The sequence below is a fragment of the Xyrauchen texanus genome, chromosome 22, assembly GCF_025860055.1.
Source record: "Xyrauchen texanus isolate HMW12.3.18 chromosome 22, RBS_HiC_50CHRs, whole genome shotgun sequence".
Classification (NCBI taxonomy): Eukaryota; Metazoa; Chordata; class Actinopteri; order Cypriniformes; family Catostomidae; genus Xyrauchen; species Xyrauchen texanus.
In genome coordinates, this window is record NC_068297.1 from 6358035 (window position 1) to 6380226 (window position 22192).

General features: G+C 37.1%; 1 protein-coding gene across 1 annotated transcript in view; it reads right to left on the minus strand.

The window, feature by feature from the left end:
• LOC127662134 (synaptosomal-associated protein 25-B) overlaps positions 1 to 20901 on the minus strand; it is a 51242-nt gene extending 30341 nt beyond the window's left edge. The window contains exon 1 of the mRNA XM_052153169.1: positions 20746 to 20901. The gene's annotated coding sequence lies outside the window, so the exon portion shown is untranslated. The remainder of the gene's footprint in view (positions 1 to 20745) is intronic.
• Between the last annotated feature and the right edge of the window lie 1291 nt (positions 20902 to 22192).

The following is a 22192-nucleotide window of genomic DNA, read 5'->3' on the forward strand; positions in this document are numbered from 1 at the left end:
TTGCAGAACATGGCATGTCACAAATTGTCACAAGACACTTGAGAGCAACGAGCATTCGACATCACTGCCGTAAAACCGTTGGTCGTAACGCTTCAGGCGGCAATTTTAGAATTTTGAAAACGAAACCAACCGGCGTGACGGCGCTGTGACGGATGAGACGGAGATCGTTGAATGAAAGGCTTGAATTTGGGTCTGTTCTTCACAGAAAGCAGTCTGAAGATTTGGATTATAGCTAACAAATGTTTGGATTCATTTGTTAACTTTATGGTGCTTTTTGTGGTTTATTTATTTTTTTGGCATATTCTAAAAACACATGTTGTGTCCCATGGCAAACAAAAATAAAATTAAACACTTAATAAATTATTAAAGATTACAGAGTTTTTATCCATTTTAACATTTTAAAGTTTAGTCTTGGTTAAAGTGATAAAACGTTGTATAGGGCAGCAGAAATCACACTGAACTGAATAAAACCATTAAAATGTCATATTATAATATCAACTGCATTAAATAAATGTGATGGCATTCAACTAATCGCATTGATTATAAATGAAATGTAATTAACTGATTAATTCTTTGAACTATTCAATATTAATCAATTCAAATAGTATACGTAAACATCTACATTTCTATAGGTGTTAATATGTAAAATTATGAAGTTTAGATGCTGTCAATATGTCAGTATTGTACGTTTCAGTGTCTATGCAAACGTAAGAGTTTAACTTTTTTAAATTTTTAACAAATTCTCTTGAGATCACATTTGATTATCTAACAAGCCATAAGTGTGGCAGTAGTACAGTGAATATTCACATCAACCATCAGAATGGGGAAAAATGTGATCTCAGAGATTTTAACCGTGGCATGATTGTTGGTGCCAGACAGGCTGGTTGGAGTTTTTCTGTAACTGCTGATCTACTTTTTTTTATATTCTCCCATTTTTGTCCAATGTCCAATTCCCAATTTGCTCTAAGTCCTCGTGGTGGCGTAGTGACTCACCTCAATCCAGGTGGCTCAGGACGAATCTCAGCTGCCTCTGCTTCTGAGACGTCAACCCACGCGGCTCATTGAGCGCATGTGGAAGCCCACACCATCCACCGCGGCATCTACGCACAACTCACCGAGAGCGAACCACGTTATAGCGATCTCGAGGAGCATACCCTGTGTGCCTCTACCCTCCCTAGCAACCGGGCCAATTTGGTTGCTTATGAGACCTGGCTGGAGTCACTCAGCACACCCTGGGATTCGAACTCGTGAACTCCACGGGTGTTAGCCAGCATCAATGAGCTACCCAGGCCCTTATCTCCTGGGATTTTCACACACAACGGTCTCTAGAGTTTACTCAGAATGGTGCCAAAAACAAAAAACATCTAGTGAGCGGCAGTTTTGGAAATGCCAGAGGTAGACTGGTTCGAGCTGACAGAAAGGCTACGGTAATGCAGATAACCCCTCTGTTGAATTTTAGTGAGCAGAATAGCATCTTGGAAAGCATAATACGTCGAACCTTGAGGAGGATGGGCTACAACATCAAAAGACCACATCAGGCACTTTATTAGGACCATAGTGTTCCTAATAAAGTGCTCAGTGAGTGTAATTACTTTGTCATTGTTTATATCTGTGAAATGGTCAATAACATATTAATTTCTGTAGTTTGACTGAAGGACCATGGTGCTAGACATGCCAAGGTCATGGGTTCAATTCCCAGAGAATGCATACACTGATAAAATCTATAACTAGAATGCACTAAGTTGCTTTGGATAAAAGTGTTTGTCAAATGTATGTGTAGTGTAAATAAATGAAGTACGGTATGAATAAATTCCAATGAATGAGCATTCCAACAGCTTTACGTCTTTACCTCATTTATGAGACAACTTCTTCTGGTTGGATGGCGCAAAGAACACATCACCAGTCCATGTAATGTAAAATTAATCAAGTGTAAATTGGCATTAAGTCATGCAAATATATTGGCAGAAATCTGTTGGAACGGTGAGTGGTGGTGGCGTAGTGGCTAAAGCACAGGGCTGTTAATCAGAAGGTCACTGGTTCAAGCCCCACAGCCACCACCATTGTGCCCTTGGGCACTTAACTCCAGGTTGTTCCAGGGGGATTGTCCCTGTAATAATTGCACTGTAAGTCGCTTTTATAAAAGCGTCTGCCAAATGCATAAATGTAAATGTAAATGTAAATGGAACGGCTGCTGGTGCTCCATGTCATAAAGAATTTCCTGCTGTGCCAACTGGAGAAGGCTGTAGACCTCTGGTATGCGATCTTCTCCCTGGCTGTTACATCTCTCTTGCCCCACCAATAACGAGAGGGCCAGGGAAAATATGAGTAACCATTCTTTTCTCTAATAAAATATAATTAAATTAAAGAATCACATTGACTCTCAAGCCGAAGGTCCAGTGATTTCTGGAACGTGACCGCACCAATAAAACTCATCCTTCTCTTGTGACTTTCCAGCTGTAACGTGCATCTGTTCTAATGTCTCTCTTTTGATTATGATTTTTGCATGATAGATGATAAAACAGGAGGAAAAATAACATTAGATTTACAGTATTTTGAAGGAGGGACCCAAGCCATTTCTAGGCACCAAAACATCAAAGATACTTGGAGGTGAGATCTTTTGACTACCAAGAACATCCTAAAAACTGCACATCATTGAACTAAAATCTGGGGTCTGATGGTTAAGAAGAGAATATAAAATAACAAAGACCTCAAAATCATGCAAATATTTGCAAATGCTGTACAGCAAGACATGCGTCAGATCCATTGTAAAGTGTAAATGGGTCATTCTTTGTATTGCAGTTCATTAAGCATGACGATTTAATTCCATTTCTTTCAATAGAGGCAGCTGATATAAAACATAATTTGTGAGGAACCTCTTACTGCCTTTAAGAAAAACTGGTATGTCTCTCACTTTCCCCATTTCACTGGAAAGCCTCAAATGTAATCGTCAAGACTCTTCAAGTGCAGACAATCTTTTGTAGACCGAGCAACATAAAACTCAAAACGAAAAATGTGACTTATATAGGCTGTATAGGAAAAAGTCTAGCCATTTTTCCAAACTGTGCTCACTGACAGCTTATGGACACATTTTCATAACATACAGTACATGAAAATTATTGCTCAGAAATCGACTAAATTTAAAAGTGGCAAATACGCCTAAAGCCAAGTTTGTCATTGTTTTTTGAGAATGTGTGAGGACGTGGAGTCAAGGCTATGATGTGTTATCTGGACCGGTCTCTATGTTGCAGAGGCAGAAATCTACCATTGGGTAAGAGCAGCGAGTTCATAACTATTTTTTCATCAGTGACTCGCCAGATATTTAAAGTTTAATGGGCATAAAAAAAGAGCAGTGCATGAAAAATGAATTACGCTTTTATTCTCTGTTCTTATGTAAGTGCAGTGAAATTAGAAATTCGGCAGGGATGAAAAATAATTATGGACATGCAGTTTGTGGAATCCGTCACAGTCCAACAAAACAGTTAGCTGAGGCAAAAACTATCACACAAACTCACTAGAGAGTGCCATCATGGTGCATTTGTTCTTTTTGCAGAACATATCAGTCCAGTCAAATTGAAAACTGTTTCAAATATTAACTTAATAAACCAATGACATTTCACGTTCATTACTAAGTGTCTGTTCAGTTAGAAGGCTTGCTGTCCATCCCTTTGGCACAACACCACTTGCTGGTTATTTAAAGCACTCTTGTTGAATTAATTTTATAAACAGCAGCAACAGCAATATGATAAAAGACACAAATGTCTGATAAACAGTTTAAATTTTTTTAATTATTAACCAAGTAATATAGTTTATGCTGCGTTTGGCGAGCAACATTATTAAGCATATTAATATAGAATGTGTGGTCACAAGTGTGCGATTAGTAATTTTATAAAGGCTTTAAATGTGGTTTATCCAAACAATATTTAAAGTCGTAACTATCAGTTTAACAATACAGAGACACTTTTTGATTTGTAACTAGTAGCACCTAATAAAAAAGCAAAAAAATAAAACATTCTAGAGCAAATAATTTTCTTAAAAACTGATGTCCACATATGTGGTAATGGGAACAGCGGGACTAAGTTGTGAAAATGTCAATAATACCAATCTACAAAAAGTCAGAAGAAATCTGGAAAAATTTATGAAAAAAATTGAAAAACACAACATCATACATGTACGGAGACCGGATGAAAAAAATACTTTGCTTGGAGGAAAGTGAGAGAAGAAGTTGGACTACCTGGTAAGTTCTGAAAATATACACGTCTACTTTATTCCAGCTATTGGTTGTACTTTACTATGAACCAAGTCGTAGAAGCCCCTCCTCCTGTCCTTTTCTGGAAGAGAAGGGGGAATACTCGTGGCTTCGCGTTACTTGTGCGAACGGGAGTTTTAACACACATTTATAATCCAGTGGTTAAACTCGCACGAGCAATGCAAGGCAAAGATTTTCTTTGCGTTGTATGTGAATGCACCATTAAATGACAGTCTAGAGTGTTGTGAACAGTATTCAGTTGGTTTCAATTAATAGATCGATTTAGATCAAAATAAAAAATTCTTTAAAAAAAAATCGTTTTTACTGCGGTTGAAAAAGAAACATAGCAAAAGTAGGTGTATTTATAAAGAATGTGCTGTCAGGTGTGCAAATAACTTTGAAAACGGTAATTCGATAAAAATTTGAAGTCGTAACTATCTATTTAAAGACTCAAATGTTCAATAAATAGTACATTTATTTTTTATAATTATCGGAATAAACAATTCTTTTGGCAAGTAATATAGTGTATGCTGTGGTTGCCAAGCAACATAGCAGAATTAGGCATATTAATGTAGAAAGTACGATCACAGGTGTAAGATTAGTCATTTTACAAAGGCTTCAAATGCGGCTAATCTGAAAGCCGTAACTATCAATTTAAACACACATGTTTAATAAACAGTAAAAAATTTTTTTATTATTATCCTAATAAACAATTGTTTCAAGCAGGTAATATAGTTTATGCTATGCCAAGCATCATAGCAATGTTAGGCGCAAAAATGTACAATTTGTGGATACCGATCAAATTATGTCATATTATAGACATTTTACAAAGGCTTTTTCAAGGCTCATCCAATCAGAATTTACAGATGGAGATACATCATTTTATAATTATTAATTTATGTGTATGCATTTAGCAGAAAGGTTTAGCCAAAGCAACTAACAGTGTCTCAGGTAGTGCAATGAAACTGCGTCTTCTTCAGGTGATAAACAGGAAATTAAAGGTCCAGTTACACTCTCTCTCTGTCTCTCAATCCATTACTATCTTCGGAGCCATCCTAATTCAGTATGCCATTAATAATGGATGAAGTGTCAGATAAGGAACAAGAGCAATGCTTGGGCTTTCTTATTGATGAGCGTTTTTCTCCAGCGTTGTACTAGATGTGTAGGCCATTGTAAATCATTGTTCCTCAAGGACGTCGCTTATCCTTTCGACCGGCTGAGTTAATCCACACCCACAGAGAATAACTACATCACCACCCAAACATGGCAGCATGCTGACGGTCTACATCCTTAGACTGTGCTCCAGGCAGAGTTTTGGCTGGCTTTGCCTTAATGATGCATTACCTTCATCTGACAATTGTGAAGAATTTTGGATCGTACCTGAGCAATATGTCATGATCTTTCATTCAGCATGTATAAAGCTTGATTTAACCTCACATGGTGAAGGACAAGAAAATAGTAAGAAAGCTATTTTGGATGGTGCTGTGCATCATTCATTGTAATGCATGGCACTAGCAACACCAAGGTCATGGGTTCGATACCCATACTGTAGGAAACACACAAATACCTTGTACACATTGAATGCACTGTAATTGCTTGGATAGAATTTATAAATGTGCTGTACTTGAATCAGTTTTAGCAAATTATTTACAAAATGTGTTATTTTTACAAACCGCGAAGCATTTTCAAGTAGTTAAAATGTTAATTATAGAGATACTTTACAATTAAACACATACAATTTATTGTGATACATCTTTATCATTCACAATACGATATCATATAATAATAGGGAAATAGCAGGAAATATTGTGTAAACCATAAGTTGGTTGCAAATGCATTTGTTTGTATGACCAAACCATATAAACAAACCATTATATTAAAAAATGTGCATCGCATTTCTCTATTTAGCATGCAAAAGGTCATTTCATCAGCCCTTGGACCAGTGTTGAGTTGTGCAACCAGCCCCTGACATGTAGGTTAAATACAAGGTTGATATATTGCAACCTTGACAACCTAGGTCAGTTGAATTATTGCTAAAAAAAAAATAAAAAAAAATAGCAGGAAAAGCGGTCCATGATACTGTATACTGTTTTCCTATTCTTAATTAATGGAACCATGACCAAAATACAAGTAGGCAGAGTTGTGCAAATTTCAAAATAAACTATATGTCTTATTATAAAACATATAATAAACATTATTTGCCAACTCCATTTGTATTTAAAGAAATTGTGACCAAAAATCAGTGCATCTGCAAGATCATAGAAAATACATACACTATACCTGAATAAGCATTGAATCTGAATAAAAACGTGGTTTAAAAGGCTTGGTTTTGAAATATTTTGAGGCACGTAATAGCCATCAAAGCCATCTGGATTGAAAAGGACAAATAATTTAATTGTAGAATTAAATGACCCACGGTTCAACACATTAGCAGATTCTGCACGGACGCCTTTGATAAGAATTAACTGATGCAAAAACAACCCTCGAAATGTGATGCTTAATGTTAACGACAGTCCAAAACCACATTAATGACTCAGCTGCATTCGTGAATATAAAATAAGCAGAATAATTAACAGTTAGTGCTGAGTGCAATGTGACATTTTCACAGAGCATTCTCGATATAAGATAAACAACAGCCAATGTGTCTGACTTGGAGATATGTATGCAATTCTTCAATATAAAATCAGTAACACCTACATTATAAATAAAGCAGAAATATCTAATAAATGCCATCAAGTTATCAACTAAACTGCTCGCACATTATAGTTAACTGTTTTCTGTAGTATTGAAAAGTACAAATTAAAATAAAGACTTTAGTCTTTTTTTGACACACAGACACAGCAAAATAAAGTGTTATCCCTTGACTGCAAATATGAGGCTGATCTCCAACATCCAAAAATGCATATCTTTTTTTTTCCTGAAAATCTTCATGGTGCAAGCAATATCAGGTAACTGCTGACAAAGAAAAGACCAGGTGCTCCTTTATACAGTAATACAACCTTCTACAATTTCTAAAATGCACATTGTTAAAATGCAGGATATCACCACAAGCAGTCAAGAATAGTTTGCAATGAGGAACCACACAATCAAAAGGCTCTCTGTGTGTAATGATAAACAAATAGTTCATCAATCATCCAACACAGCACACCTGTGCGACATGATCCCGGTCATCTACAGACAGATGTTATCATATCTACCACCACTCATAAAGAGAGCAGTGAATGAGACTCTATTATATCAAAACAGTGTCTGCTTTAACAAATGGATGTTAAGGATATGAAGGAATAGAGGTCAGGGAGATAAACCGGCGTGCAAATGAATGGGGTGTCTGTCTTTGCTGTGTATCCCCCAAATAATGTCATCGGGTGGAGATTTCGGATGTTGTCCCCTCCGGAGACCTGCCACCTGATGTGTATTAAACCTGTCAGCCTGCATCACACTGGCCATGCCAGGCGACACAGGGCCACAGATTAAACCCAACACTCAAAGAGGATTTATGCTCTACTGTCTCTCTTGACCAAGCTTACAAAGTGTTGTTCCGCCCCATGTGCAGAATTTACCGTAAAACAACATTTGAACTCTGAGATACTGTATGATTCACACAAATAAATCTATACACATCACTTATTCATACATACATACATACATACAGTACAAACATTTCTCTCTCCTTCTGATGTCCTTCAGAGACATTCTTTATTATCTGTTATTTACTAGCAATGATTAAACTAACAATATGGAGTCACCAAAATATTTTCCACAACTGCTAAATCCACAAGCGTTTCATGCATGACCTTAACCTTGTATAATGTTGATAGAAATATACGTTTTAATATTTTAAACCTGATACGATTCAGATTTATTTGTATTTTTAAAGTTTTACTGTTTTTATTCAAGGGTCAACAACATACTGCAATCAACATTTATTTATTTTTTATTTCATTTCAGAATTCTGGATATAATTGGAACTGACAGAAATTTCAGTAAACTCGTATGCTATTTGATTAACTACTTATAAAATGGCTCTCTGGAATACATGATTCTGATTGGTCAATCACTTTCAAAAATTGTTACATTTTCTCTTAACTACATAATTGACTGCTGTACCAAGCAACTAATGCATCAGTTTTATATTTGTATACGTGGGTGACTAATATCACATAATTTTTTTTACAAATTCAGGGTCTCATACTTTAGGCGGGGTTAGATCTTCTTTTGTAAATAGATAGGTTTTTGTTCAGCTTCTGGCATTTTCATGTCCCTGGTGTTGACTTTTATCGAAACAAACATATTTCAACTTTTTTACTGTTGTTATATGAAGGTCTGATTACAACTATTTTGGAAACTTTTTATCAGGCATTCATTATTTATTCATTATTACTTTTATAGATTTTGCTGTTTTAGGCTTGTTCCAGACTTTCAACATGCTAACTCTGAAAATCCATTATAAAAACACAAATTATGATATAATTTTTATAAAAAAAATTAAAAATACGTCTGTCCCACAGTTATGGCGTAATTTCCACCACATCCAAAAATTCAAAGTTTTTTCAAAACTTAGTGTACTTGTTAAACAAGTCGACACTAGTGTCAGTGAAGAGTTTGCTTTCAGGAAAATAAAAAAAACTAAACTGAAATTATATAAATCTAAAAGAGCTAAAAGTGCTTGAAATTGAAGAAACACCCATGTATATCACTCAAAAATGAATCTATAAAATATATGCATTCTACATCTACTGAAACAAATCTAAATGCTCTGTAAAACACTGGGGATTAACTTCATTTGTGTGATACGAACAGGCTGTGACCCAGGGGCAAAACTTTTTAAGAATTTTTCCCCTAGAAAATGTTCTTTGTGTTATTTCGCATGGGCACGAGTCTAATTTTAGCCATGCGTGATGTTTACTCTTGCAGAAGAGCCTTTATGCATGATTTTGTCTCGTGCCACACCAAATGCTCTTTTAATATGAACCATATTCAGATTTCATTTTGCACAAAACCATGTTACAAGACTGTTCTGTTGTGACCTCTGCCACATACATGTTTCCTAGACAGACATTAAATATCAAATCCCCTTCAGTTTAAAGCTCAATATCCATGACAACCAGAAAACAGGGAGAGGCTGAGACGATAAAGGAATCAAAATCAACGTTTTAGTAATACAAAGGGTTAAAATCAGAAGTATCATTAGCTGAGACCCTCGATACAGCACATATTTAGTGGCAAAAATAAAATAAAGCTATAAACTAAACAATGAGACTAGCAAACAAACAGAAATAAAACAAAATAGTCAGACATCCAAACAGCAAAGACAAGTGTTGGGTAATTTGCAAGTTACCAAGCAACATAAAGAACAATCCAACACTACAAAGCAAATGTGCCTCCATTCATCCCACTAGTACCAAACAATGATAAGAGAGCATACATTTTACCCACAATTCACCAAAATTCCATCTTAAAGGAATAGTTCACAGTGCCGTTCAACTTTATTGACATGAAACCTGGTACAATGCATCTTCACACAGCATATTTTAAAATACATTGAGTTTTTGTAAATAATAAAATAATTTTGGACTGTCGCACACACAAAGTTAACGGATGACATTCGAAGACTTATAATATAGTGCACAAGCTTTATGAACTAATTTAAAGGAATCATCTGGGTTCAGTACATGTTCATCTCAATCGACCGCATTTGTGGCATAATGTTGCGTGAACTTTCCCTTTAAAGAATATTGCATCATGGCACCATGAAAGATGGTCAGAAGAAGTGAAAATCAACATGAAGCCACATTAGAACTCACAAGGCCCCACAGCATGAGTCTCATTCACTTTAATAATGAACTGTTAAAGCCAGTCTATTACAAAAGCACAAGCTATTTAGCAATTTAGCCAACTTAGAGAAGACAACAGTTCTTCACATGTGATAAACAAACTGGGAACGTGATGCTTTAGGGTAAGTAGTTAGCAGGGGTGAAAATTATACTCAAGTAAAAGTACTGTTACTTCTTCAAAATGTAGTTTGAGTAGAGTAAAAGTACCTGTCCTAAAAACTGCTTAAGTAAGAGTAAAAGAGTAGCTAATTTAAAAGTACTCATGAGTAGTGAGTATTGAGTACTGAGTAGATGTCTCCAAAAATGTGTGAAACCTGGAAATGTTCTACCCGGAACCGACACAGACCCGTCTATTATTTGAAAGTTTGGACCCGGACCCGTGCAGAAACGAGAAATGCCATAAATGTACTACCCGGAACCGACACTATTATTTGAATTCTGAACCTGGACCCAGCCGGGACACACAGACCCGACTGAACCCAATCGGCACAGATCCCACAGCTAATTGCTATTAACAAGTTAATTTATAAGTTGTGAAAAACCTTTGTGTCTTACCTACAGTAACGTTTGTAGCTTTCTGTCCTGTACCTGACCGTGACGCATACAATCCGTCCTCCTTGCCAAGAAAGATGGCACAATAACGTCCATGTTGTTCCTCTCTTGCTGATTGAAAGAGCATGTACAATCCACTCATTATTTCAGCTTCAAAAGTCCAATTGCGGTCACGGTTGACTAACGCGACTTTGCATCTGTGCAGTTTTTTTGTATCTCGCATAATACGATAACTATGATAAAGCTATGCCCCTTTATAATCAAATTAAAAAATGTAGCACACATACAGTAATTTACATTCCCTTTCATGGCTGTTTGCCAGAAAGAATAAAAAATATAGATATTTCATTGGAGTTTGTGACTGCCAACTTTTAAAATACGTCACTTATCTATGAAAGTGTAAACACTACATGAATCTGATTTAAAAAAAAATAATAAAAGGGCAACATGAATACAGAAATGAAAAGATAAAAAAGTTGTTTTCAATATCATAATGTATGAAACAATTACATTCAAATCAGTTTACGTGCAGGGTCTAAATTTCCCTTAATGCCGACTGAGAGTGTTATTGTTGCGCATAAAACATGTTCAAAAAAACAATAAAAAGCAGGGTCACTTGGCACAATAGAGGCGGTAGAGCAGTTGTTAGGTACAGGGGCCACATCGGGCTTTAAAGGAGTAATTCACACAAAAATAAAATTCTTTCATTATTTAGTCACCATTATGCCATCCCGGATGTGTATGACTTTCTTTCATCAGCAGAATACAAATTAAGATTTTTAGAAGAATATTTCAGCTCTTTTGGTCCATACAATGCAAGTGAATGGGTGCCAACATTTTGAAGCTCCAAAAATCACATAAATCAGCATAAAAGTAGCCTAATCCATGTGACTCCAGTGGTTAAATCCATGTCTTCACAAGTGATATGATAGGTTGGGTGAGAAACAGATCAACATTTAAGTACATTTTTTACAATAAATTCTCCTCCCTGCTCAGTAAATCTCCACTTTAACTTTCACTTTCTTCTTTGTTTTTGGTGATTCACATTCTTCATGCATATCGCCACCTACTGGGCAGGGAGAACGATTTATATCAAAATGGACTTAAATACTAATCTGTTTCTCACCTACACCTATCATATCACTTTAGAAGTCATGGATTAACCACTGGAGACACATGAATTAGGCTACTTTTATGCTACCTTTATATGCTTTTTAGAGCAGCAACATTTTGTCATCCATTCACTTGTATTGTATGGACCTAAAGAGCTGAAATATTCTTCTAAAAATCTTAATTTGTGTTCTGAAGAAAGAACGTCATACACATCTGGGATGGCATGAGGATGAGAAAATAATGAGAGAATTAACATTTTTGAGTGAACTATTTAGCACATGGGGGGCCACATTGTACTCCTTTTGAGATACAATGTTTGACATTGATTTAGTTCTTGTATCTTTTAAGCCCAGAAATAGTTGTGTTCTCATTCGCATGCATGATGCACAATTTTCTGAAATTTGTGACTGGTGGAATATCCTGCCGGAAGTATTGCTCTGCAAATGTTGATACGTTTCTATCAGGCATTAAAAAAAACACAATTCTAAATTTAAAGGGTTTGCTGAACCAAAATTGGAAATTCTGTAATCCTCATTTTGTTTAAATCCAAACCCATGTGACTTTCTTTCTTCCATGGAACATAAACAGAGATGTTAGGCAGAATGTTAGTCTCATTCATCATTCACTTTCACTGTATAGAAAAAAGATGCATCTAAAATAAATAGTGATTGTGGTTTCTGGACTTCTGTCTAACATACAGTACAGGTAACTGCCTAATTCAAATCAAATTCAGGAAGTGAATTGGAATAAAAATAATACTCTAAATTTAAATTAGGATGCCACGCTACCCTAAACTCCACTGGAGGTACTGCATGTAAGAATGGCGTGCATTTTCAGTATTTCTGAACGTCAATACTTCAGTTAAGGGGGATACCTCCATTTGAAAAATACACTGAAGCACATTAATCATGCTGTGCATCTCACTTGGGAGATTGTAGCCGTATCTTAAAGTAGGACACGCAATCATGATCGCAGCCCTGTGATGAGAGAATGTCACGTATAGTTGCTCTTCTTTGTTCCAGTGGAAGAAAATAAAAACAATATTCAAATATAATTTTTTCTTGTATGATATCCCCTTGTGCTCTTTTAAATAATAATTATAATAAGCTGTAATATTATAATATTTTCCATCAATAACATTTCCCATCATGCTTTCCCTCCAGCAACTTCACAACTGTGTCAAATTGCTAATCCTTTTTTAAAGAATGAGGCTCAAATCAGAAATCCTATATTCAGTGCATATAGCTCAGACTCCTTCAGAAATGCAGTCAAGCTTTACAGATATGTATGTCAAGGACAGTGGTAATGTCAGGACTGCACACTGTCACATCTGTCTCTGCCCTCATAGTGCAGACATTATACATTATTTACCGAGAGGTATGAGGTCAAGATTATTAATGTAACGCTTTTGTGTAGAGGCACTGGGCTGAACATAGTGTAGACTTAACTTTCTCCTTTATAAAACCACCAAAGGAATAAACAGGGCCAGATTCTGTTAAATAGTATCATATTAAAATATTGTATTTTTGCAAGTCAGCACTGTATTGATATTCATTAAGCTTTAACCAGAGATGATGCCATTGCATCTTTGCTCTTACATCTATTTAACCATACAGTATATAGTTGACTTTTCACTACAGAGACATGTCGCGCAATGTGTTGATTCTCGTGCACATTCAGGGCCATTTCTGAGCACATGGACGCCCTGAGCGAAATATAACTTGGGTGCTGCCTCTTCTCGCCCCCCTCCCACCACTTTACTTTTCTGATCTAAAAGGGGAAAAAAATGGTCTAGACTGAACAATTTCTAACTGTGTCTGTTTGTCTGGACTGTATATGCAGGATTTTATGAATATACTTATAAATACTGGCAATGAGTATATGTGAAGTTCATTTTCACGTTTTCACTGCAAATACCATGTCAGTAATGCTGGAATTGTCCCTAACAGTAGCAATTTTGAACCTGTCAGCAACTGTGGCAACGGTTCTAAACCATTTTATATCCAATCATTTTATTTTTATTAATCAAGAGAAACAAAATGATTGGATATAAAATGGTTTTGAATTGTCTTACTTACAGTCTTACTTTAAATAAACGGCAAAAATTGACGGCATTTTAAGTAGCCTTCATCTTGCGCGCTCAACAAAGTTTGTGCATGACGCAGAAGCAGCTTATCAAGAATGCACAAGACAGGGGATTCTCAATAAGACATTAACCCCTGATGAAATATTAAATCCCCCAATCTTTTATTTTTGAAACGGATTTACACAATTCACGTGGGCCATATTTTAGATTGGAAAATCAGTAACTTCAGGAATTATAGGGGGCATCATATGATGGTCTCATTTAGCCATAACAGCTGCATGAGTCTTATTTGCAGCTTTTAGGACATTTAAAAAAAAAAAGCAGTGTTTGCAGTGCCCCATGTTGGCTTGGGGGCCCTAAGTGGCCACTTATACCGCTTATAGCTAGAAAGGTCCCTATGCACAGTCGACATAAAACAAAATGCATGCAGCATCATGGCAACGCATCACAGTAACATCTATAGTGGCTCTGATGCAGCATTTTATTGACACAGAACCAAAGCCTAAAACCTGAAGCTTACCTAAAAGTTTAACACTACCGACATCTTCAACATCTCTCTGAGCAGCGCCGTCGTTCCAACGTGCTTCAAGGCCACCACCATCGTCCACATGCCAAAGAACTCTTCAGTGTCCTGCATCATCGACTACCATCCTGTCGCACTCACACCCATCATCATGAAGTGCTTTGAGAGGCTCGTCATGAGGCACATTAAGACCCAGCTGCCCCCCTCACTAGACCCACTGCAGTTCGCGTATCATCCAAACTGTTCAACAGATGACGCCATCGCCACCACCCTACATCTGGCCCTCACCCACCTAGATAAAAAGGACTCATATGTTTGAATGCTGTTCATAGACTTCAGCTCAGCATTCAACACAATAACTCCTCAGCACCTGATTGGAAAGCTGAACCTGCTGGGCCTGGACACCTCCCTCTGCAACTGGATCCTGGACTTCCTGACTGGGAGACCTCAGTCAGTCTGGATCGGGAACAGCATCTCCACCACCACCACACTGAGTACTGGGGCCCCCAAGGGCTGTGTGCTCAGTCCACTTCTATTCACTCTGCTGACTCACGACTGTGCAGCAATGCACAGCTCGAACCACATCAGTAAGTTCGCCGATGACACGACCGTGGTGGGTCTCATCAGCAAGAACGACGAGTCAGCATACAGAGAGGAGGTGCAGCGGCTGACGAACTGGTGTAGAGCCAACAACCTGTCCCTGAATGTTGACAAAACAAAAGAGATGGTTGTTGACTTTAGGAAAGCACAGAGTGACCGTTCTCCGCTGAACATCGATGGCTCCTCTGTGGAGATCGTCAAGAGCACCAAATTCCTTGGTGTTCACCTGGTGGAGAACCTCACCTGGTCCCTCAACACCAGCTCTATTACCAAGAAAGCCCAGCAGCGTCATCTCCCACCCCCCATCCTCACTACATTCTATAGAGGGACTATTGAGAGCATCCTGAGCAGCTGCATCGCTGCCTGGTTTGGGACTTGCACCGTTTCAGACCGCAAAGCCCTGCAGAGGATAGTGAGGACAGCTAAGAAGATCATGGGGTCTCTCTTCCCTCCATCAAAGACATTTACAAAAAACACTGTATCTGCAAAGCAACCAGCATTGTGGATGTCCCCACACACCTCTCACACAAACTCTTTACCCTCCTGCCGTCTGGCAAGAGGTACAAAAGCACTCACGGCTTCTTCCCCCAAGCCATCAGACTCCTCAATACTCAGAGACTGGACTGACACACACACACACACACACACACACACACACACACACACACACACACACACACACACACACACACACACACACACACACACACACACACACAGTGTCCTGAGTTGCACTTTAATTATTGTCACTTTATACCTGGCTGCAACCTCAATAACTGCTATGTGCATAGAGCACTCATCTCATAGTATGTTATGTTTACATTTGGCATTTTTAGATATGTCAAATTTTTGGCATTTGTCATCATTTTGACACTACTATGTACTGGTTGGTGCTGCACTGTCTATCACTGTGCCTATTGTCCTTTTATTTTAGTAGTTTATTGTACTGTCCCGTACTTTTTGCACACGTTTGCAAGTGCACTTTATATAGGTATGTTATTTAGTCTGTGTAGTCTCGTGTGGTTCTGTGTTTGTCCTATGTTGTTTTCTGTAGCACCATGGTCCTGGAGGAACGTTGTCTCATTTCACTGTGTACCATATCAACTGTATATGGTTGAAAGACAATAAAAATTACTTGACTTGACTTACTTCAAATGGGCTCGCCCTCCACTACCATCCCATCGAAGTATGGCTTCATTTAGAGCAATTCACTAGGGACCATCTGGCCACATTTGACCCTAAAACCCCCTGGGATGTTCCTCCAACACCCCCACAAGCTTATCTCCATTAATACCCTGATGCCGAGATCAAGGAGACTCCCTCGAGCAGTTGTAGCCTGCTCACAACTGAGAAATGTTCTTCATCAGAGAGCCTGAAAACAGCATGGTCCTTTGTGGTTCATAGGAGATAATGTATCTGTAAACAAAATCTGACATGGGTTTTGCATTTTTCTTCTTATGTTTGCAGACATAATCCGTGGGAGGGGAATTGGTCCTAAATCAGTGGAAAATTGTTTATCTTCTCTTCTCCTTACTAAAAGCACATGGTGCTAAAAACTAAATGTGAGGTAGAAAGGTTGAATTCAAAGAACATTATTGTGTTATGAATTTTAGTTTTTTTCTTTAGCTCTATACTATTTATTTTTCTTTTTTATATGCAAGACCATGTACCAAATAGCTTTGATAAAGGAATGTAAAAATATGTCATGAACCAGTGTACAAGTATTTTTTAAGAGAATAAGATTTCATATTCAGATTATTAGCTCTGGGTAAAATAATTTGCAATTTAAGGTTATAGTTCACCCAAACATTATTATCATTATTTTTTAAATTATTTACCCACCCTCATGATATCCCATGTGTGTATGACTTTCTTTCTTCATCAGAACACATCTGATGAAAATTTGAAAGATATTTTAGCTCAGTAGGTCCTCAAAGTACAAGTTAATAGTAATCTGAATTTTGAAGCTCAAAAATCACAGACAGTCAATATAAATGTCATCGATACGACTCGAAGTAAATGTATGTTTTCTAAAGACATACGATTGCTTTTGGTGTGAAAAAAGATCAATATGTAAGTAGTTTTAACTCAATTATTGTGAAAGGGATAGTTGAGCAAAGATGACACAAACTTGAAAGTATCCAAAGAGTAACATGGTACTAAATATATAAAACCCTACAACAATAGAAAATGCAAAAACTGCTTCAGTCAGTGATCCTACATAAAAAGCAATGAGAGACTCCAGCAAGCTGAGAAATGCACACAAATGAAGATTTTTTTTAGAAGAATATCTCTTCTATATATATCTGTAGGTCAATACAATGCAAGTGAATCTTAATTTGTGTTCTGCACAAGAAAGAAAGTCATACCAGCTGTAATCATATCACAGGTGATTAAGTCATAAGTGTCTCAGTGTTCAGTGGATGAACACCCTTACCAGTGCCCAAATTTGTGTTCACGATATACTAATTCATGACATAGGGAGCTAGGGAGCTGATTGAAAGGCAAATTTATCCTCAAATTACTTCAAGCCAGCATGACAATAGAACATGACACCGCATGAACAATAATATTCATACAAGCAGGTGCTTGCACATACTTTCAATGGATGTAATGATTGTCTTTTGCCCCATGTTTATAGTGGATATGTTACAATTAACGAGGAACAAGCCATGAAATACATAATAAAAGCCCACATATCCTTTATGAGAGGGTGAAAAAAAGATTAAAGTCTGCCCTCAGAAAATGTTGCTATCCTGGGTAAATGCCATATATTACACAGTCAACTGACATAACCCAAAGGAAGCAACATAATACTATAAAGCAAATGTGTAACATGAAACTCTTGCTTGTATAAAAAAAAAAAAAATTCTGTTTGAAATGATTATTTAGAAACTTCTGGATTATATAATTGTCATATTTGTGTCAGAGCAATGTCTGTGTAGTGTAGCAGCGCTCGGGAGATTCAAAGCAATCATCTTTCCCAGGGGGGATTACAGCTTTAAAACTAAAGTGTGTGTCCAATTCAAGAAGGGATAAAGCCTGTGTACTAATCTGATGGAGCGGAAGTAGCTTGTACGAAGCCATCCATTAAAGCCACTAGCTACATTAATTTACTGTATGTAGACTGCTAACTTTCTCTCTGGTATGACCCTATAAATAAGGCTGAACATGTTAGCATCTCACGCCTAGAGCACAACATGTGACTTGCGTACAGACCATATGCACAGTATAGACTCCATTAGTCATTACAAGGGTACAGAATATTACGGCTAACAAACGATTCTGATGGTGACTGTTTGACAAATGGTGCCGTCCACGCACCCAATAAAGTCATGTGGATCTTCAGGAGTGTGTTATATCATAATCTCTGACTGATGTGATGTTTCTATACATGTCACAATGTAAAATCAGCAATGCACAATATGACATGAATAATTTAGAAGAGTCTAGAAGATATGTCAAGCACAATGCCTTGAAACAGGCACATATAAATTAATTTATTCTTTAAGGGTGAAGTGTGTAATTCCGTAAGTGTTAAAATACATTCTCTAATCCCAACCACAAACAAGATGTTTGTAAACTGATTTCCCCAAAATTGAGAACACAGTGGTGCTTTCAAAATATTGCTCAGTTTGTTTAAGCATCCTGACCAACCAGACTCAGCAACACTGGCTCATCCAATGGTGTGAGTTTGGGGTGGGGCTATGTGTTTGTCGACGAATAGAAGATGAGGAGGTGTTCGGGAAACCTGTTTGAAAACAGTCATTATTTCTGCAATTATATTTGGTGCTGTTAGTGGTTCAGAGATTACACACTTCTGTATGTCATGCACAGCTCTAAATCACTTCTAGATTAGACAGTTTGATCAGGTTTGATTAATTTTTTTTATGTGCAATGAGCGAGGAAAAACAATACTAGATGAAAGCAATGCTGTACCTTGGAACAGACTGCAAATAGGTAGAAGATGTGCTTAAAATATTTAAAGCTACCTGCTTCAAGCATCTAAGTTGCAATTATTTTCTAAAACTGGATCATATTAACACTCATCTAAAAATATTGCAAAAATACAACACAATTCCTCCGATGTGAACATCAAAGGAACAAACCAAACATGAACCCCGAACAAAGTGACTGCCGGTTCAATGTCACGAGCCTTAATGTGATAATGCAAAGCAAAACAATTCAGATGCCAACTCACTACTGGATGCAGAAAACCTAATGATCAAGAAAATACACCCTGCCCTAGATAGGCAGTTACGCAATCCAAACTGGTCACTTCCCTCCCCAAACAACAGAGCAATGCCAACAAAGTCCCAAGGCTCAGCTTGAAGAATTGATGTATGTTCGCTCATTTTCACATGGAGAGGTGTAACAAACTTTTGACAGCATTGAATGATACAGAGAATAGCCAAAGCTCTAAAAGCAATCATGTCCAGGACCCCATTTGTTTTACCTATTATTGTGATCTCTGTGAAATCATTGCACATCAAAATTAACATCTTAGCCAATAAACTGCTTACTGACACACACACACACACACACACACACACACACACACACACACACACACACACACACACACACACACACACACACATGTTGGTCTACCTATCATTATGAGGACTTTCCATAGACATAATGACTTTTATACTGTACAAACTATAGATTCTATCCTCTAAACCTAACACAACCCCTAAACCTAATCATCACAGAAAACTTTCTGCATTTTTACATTTTCAATAAAAGCGATTTGAATTATGGGGACACTAGAAATGTCCTCATAAATCACATTTATAGCATAATACCCTTGTAATTACTAATTTGTAACTTACAAAATTGTCCTCGTAAATCACAAAAACACGCACACACACACACACACACACACACACACACACACACACAAAACACATATTTTTATTTTGTTCATCATTGTTTAGTTTTTTATTGTGGTTCTCTAATTTGAAACCTGAAACAGTGTGTTTGGTTGTGTGTTTATGTATTATTGCCATATAGAAGAGCATCATCTATCAACAAAGTCGTCCTATATTCTAGCAATAATAGTATAATGAGGTTAGCAAAAATCTTATTTCAGACAAATTCAACAAAAGCAAAAAACGTAAGCTTATACATCATACATAAACACAGAGTGGAAAATAATATTTTTCATTTGCCTGCAAATTAGAGTGCAGAATAACCTTGAATTTGTAGATCCACAAATTCTATTTATTTCAATGTGCTCAAAATGTGTGCAACTTAGACAAGACATATATATAATTAATTCTAGAAAGTCTGGTTGTTTGTTGCATGCAAGCTTCCCTTTCACAAATGCATGGATTAATTAATTGTTGATATAACTAGTTCCTTGATGTTGTAGTTTGCACGCGTCTATTAATCCCGATCCTCTTAAGCGCTGTCCATGGTGCTTAAATTCTTTACCCCGTTCAGTAGCCCACTATTCGCTCGCAACAACAGGCACGAACACAGACCGACGCTTTAAATCGGTCAATTTCAGCTCTGACATCTCTCTCTGGAAAGTTCATCGAGCGTAAAAGCACAAAACTAGCGCACAAACAAATAAAAAGTACATGCAAAGTGAGCTCCGCGTCTTTTACAGTTTAATCCGACAACAACAATCACCTCCGCATTTGAAATGACTTCGGTGATCTTTCTTAACCTTTGAGGATATTTGCAACAGATCGCACATTATTTTTAAGATTGCACAAAATGTATTAAAGGAACTTATTCTTCGAAACCTCACGCAAAAGCTATAAAAAAGTAAAACACCAACCGTGCACTCGATCAACCACGTAGGAAATGCCACTACCGCCTTGCCTCCTTCAACACTGATTTGGGTCGCCTAGTGCGTGTCCATACAGCGAGTGTGTGAAATAACCTCATCCCTCATCAAAGATGGCGAGCGAGCTCCTCTGACGTCATAATCACCCTCAACACTAGGGCGTGACCACAGCTCTTGTGCGAGTGGGTGTAAATATCCTCACCTTTGAAAAGATGGCGAGACTCCCTGACGTCATAATGGCCCTCAACTCCAGGGCGTGGCTGGGGATTTGTATTCTCACTCAATAAACCCAGCTACAGTATTGAGATGTGTGGACACTGTAGGTTGATTGGCTGGATATGATTTATTGTGTCTGTGAAATATAGCATTTGCCATATGGTTTAATGTTAGACTAAGTGACTCTTGAGTATCAACTAAAAGATTGTAGCTTAAGATATGATTTTACTTGTTTTTTTTATTATAGTAAATGCAATATTGATGAACTTTTCAATGAATAACTTGTTTGTATTTCAAAAATATTTTACAAAGAGAGGGAGAGGGAAATATATATATATATATAGAGAGAGAGAGAGATTCCATATCACTTGTTTTTTGCATGACCCTAGAAGCTTCAATCCCTGATCTTCTAATAAAAGCAAGATCAGATAAAAGCACTTTAGCTACAGATACTCTGAATCTCTCAGATAAGGAAAATGGATCAATAGCACTTATTTGATTGTTTAATGGCTTTTAGACTTACAACATAAAGGTTGTTCTTCATTGTTAAGCATGGCACTTGTATCTAAAGCATTTTTGTGTGTGAGAGATTGTAGTACAAAGGAGAGTTTGTTTGAAAGGAGAAAAAGAGAGACACAATAAAGCAACTGAAAACATAAGCTAACTAAGTGCTTCACTGCATTAAGACAAATCAAGACATACAATCTTGTTATGGAATTCAGTAGGATCGATGAAGGTCAAGATAACATACTGTCCAGCGAAGAGGCAAAGAGCCATTTGACTGGAATGAGCAAAATCTTAAATATGCACTGTACAACAAATCATTCTCAAACATGATACACACATCCTATTAGATTGTCAAGGAGAAAAGAAGTGTTGGGGGCTGCCCACATTGACACAACACATTCAAATGAGACAAGAATGTAATTACTGCAACAACCAACAAACAGAAAATGCTTCTAAATGTATTGATTCAAACGTACAAGAGGCCATTAGGCCAGAAAAAAAAAATCTATGTCATTGGCAGCCAACTCTCTCAATGCTCAGCTGAATGTTTAGACAGTCTTAACACCATTTTCATCTGGAATGAATGAAAAGTTCTTATTTCATAAAACATATTGATTTCTGGATTATGATATTTGATTCAGATTAGGACTCAAAAGAATATTCCGGGCTCAAAACGAGATTCAAAAACAAGCTTTTGTGGCATTATGTTTACTAC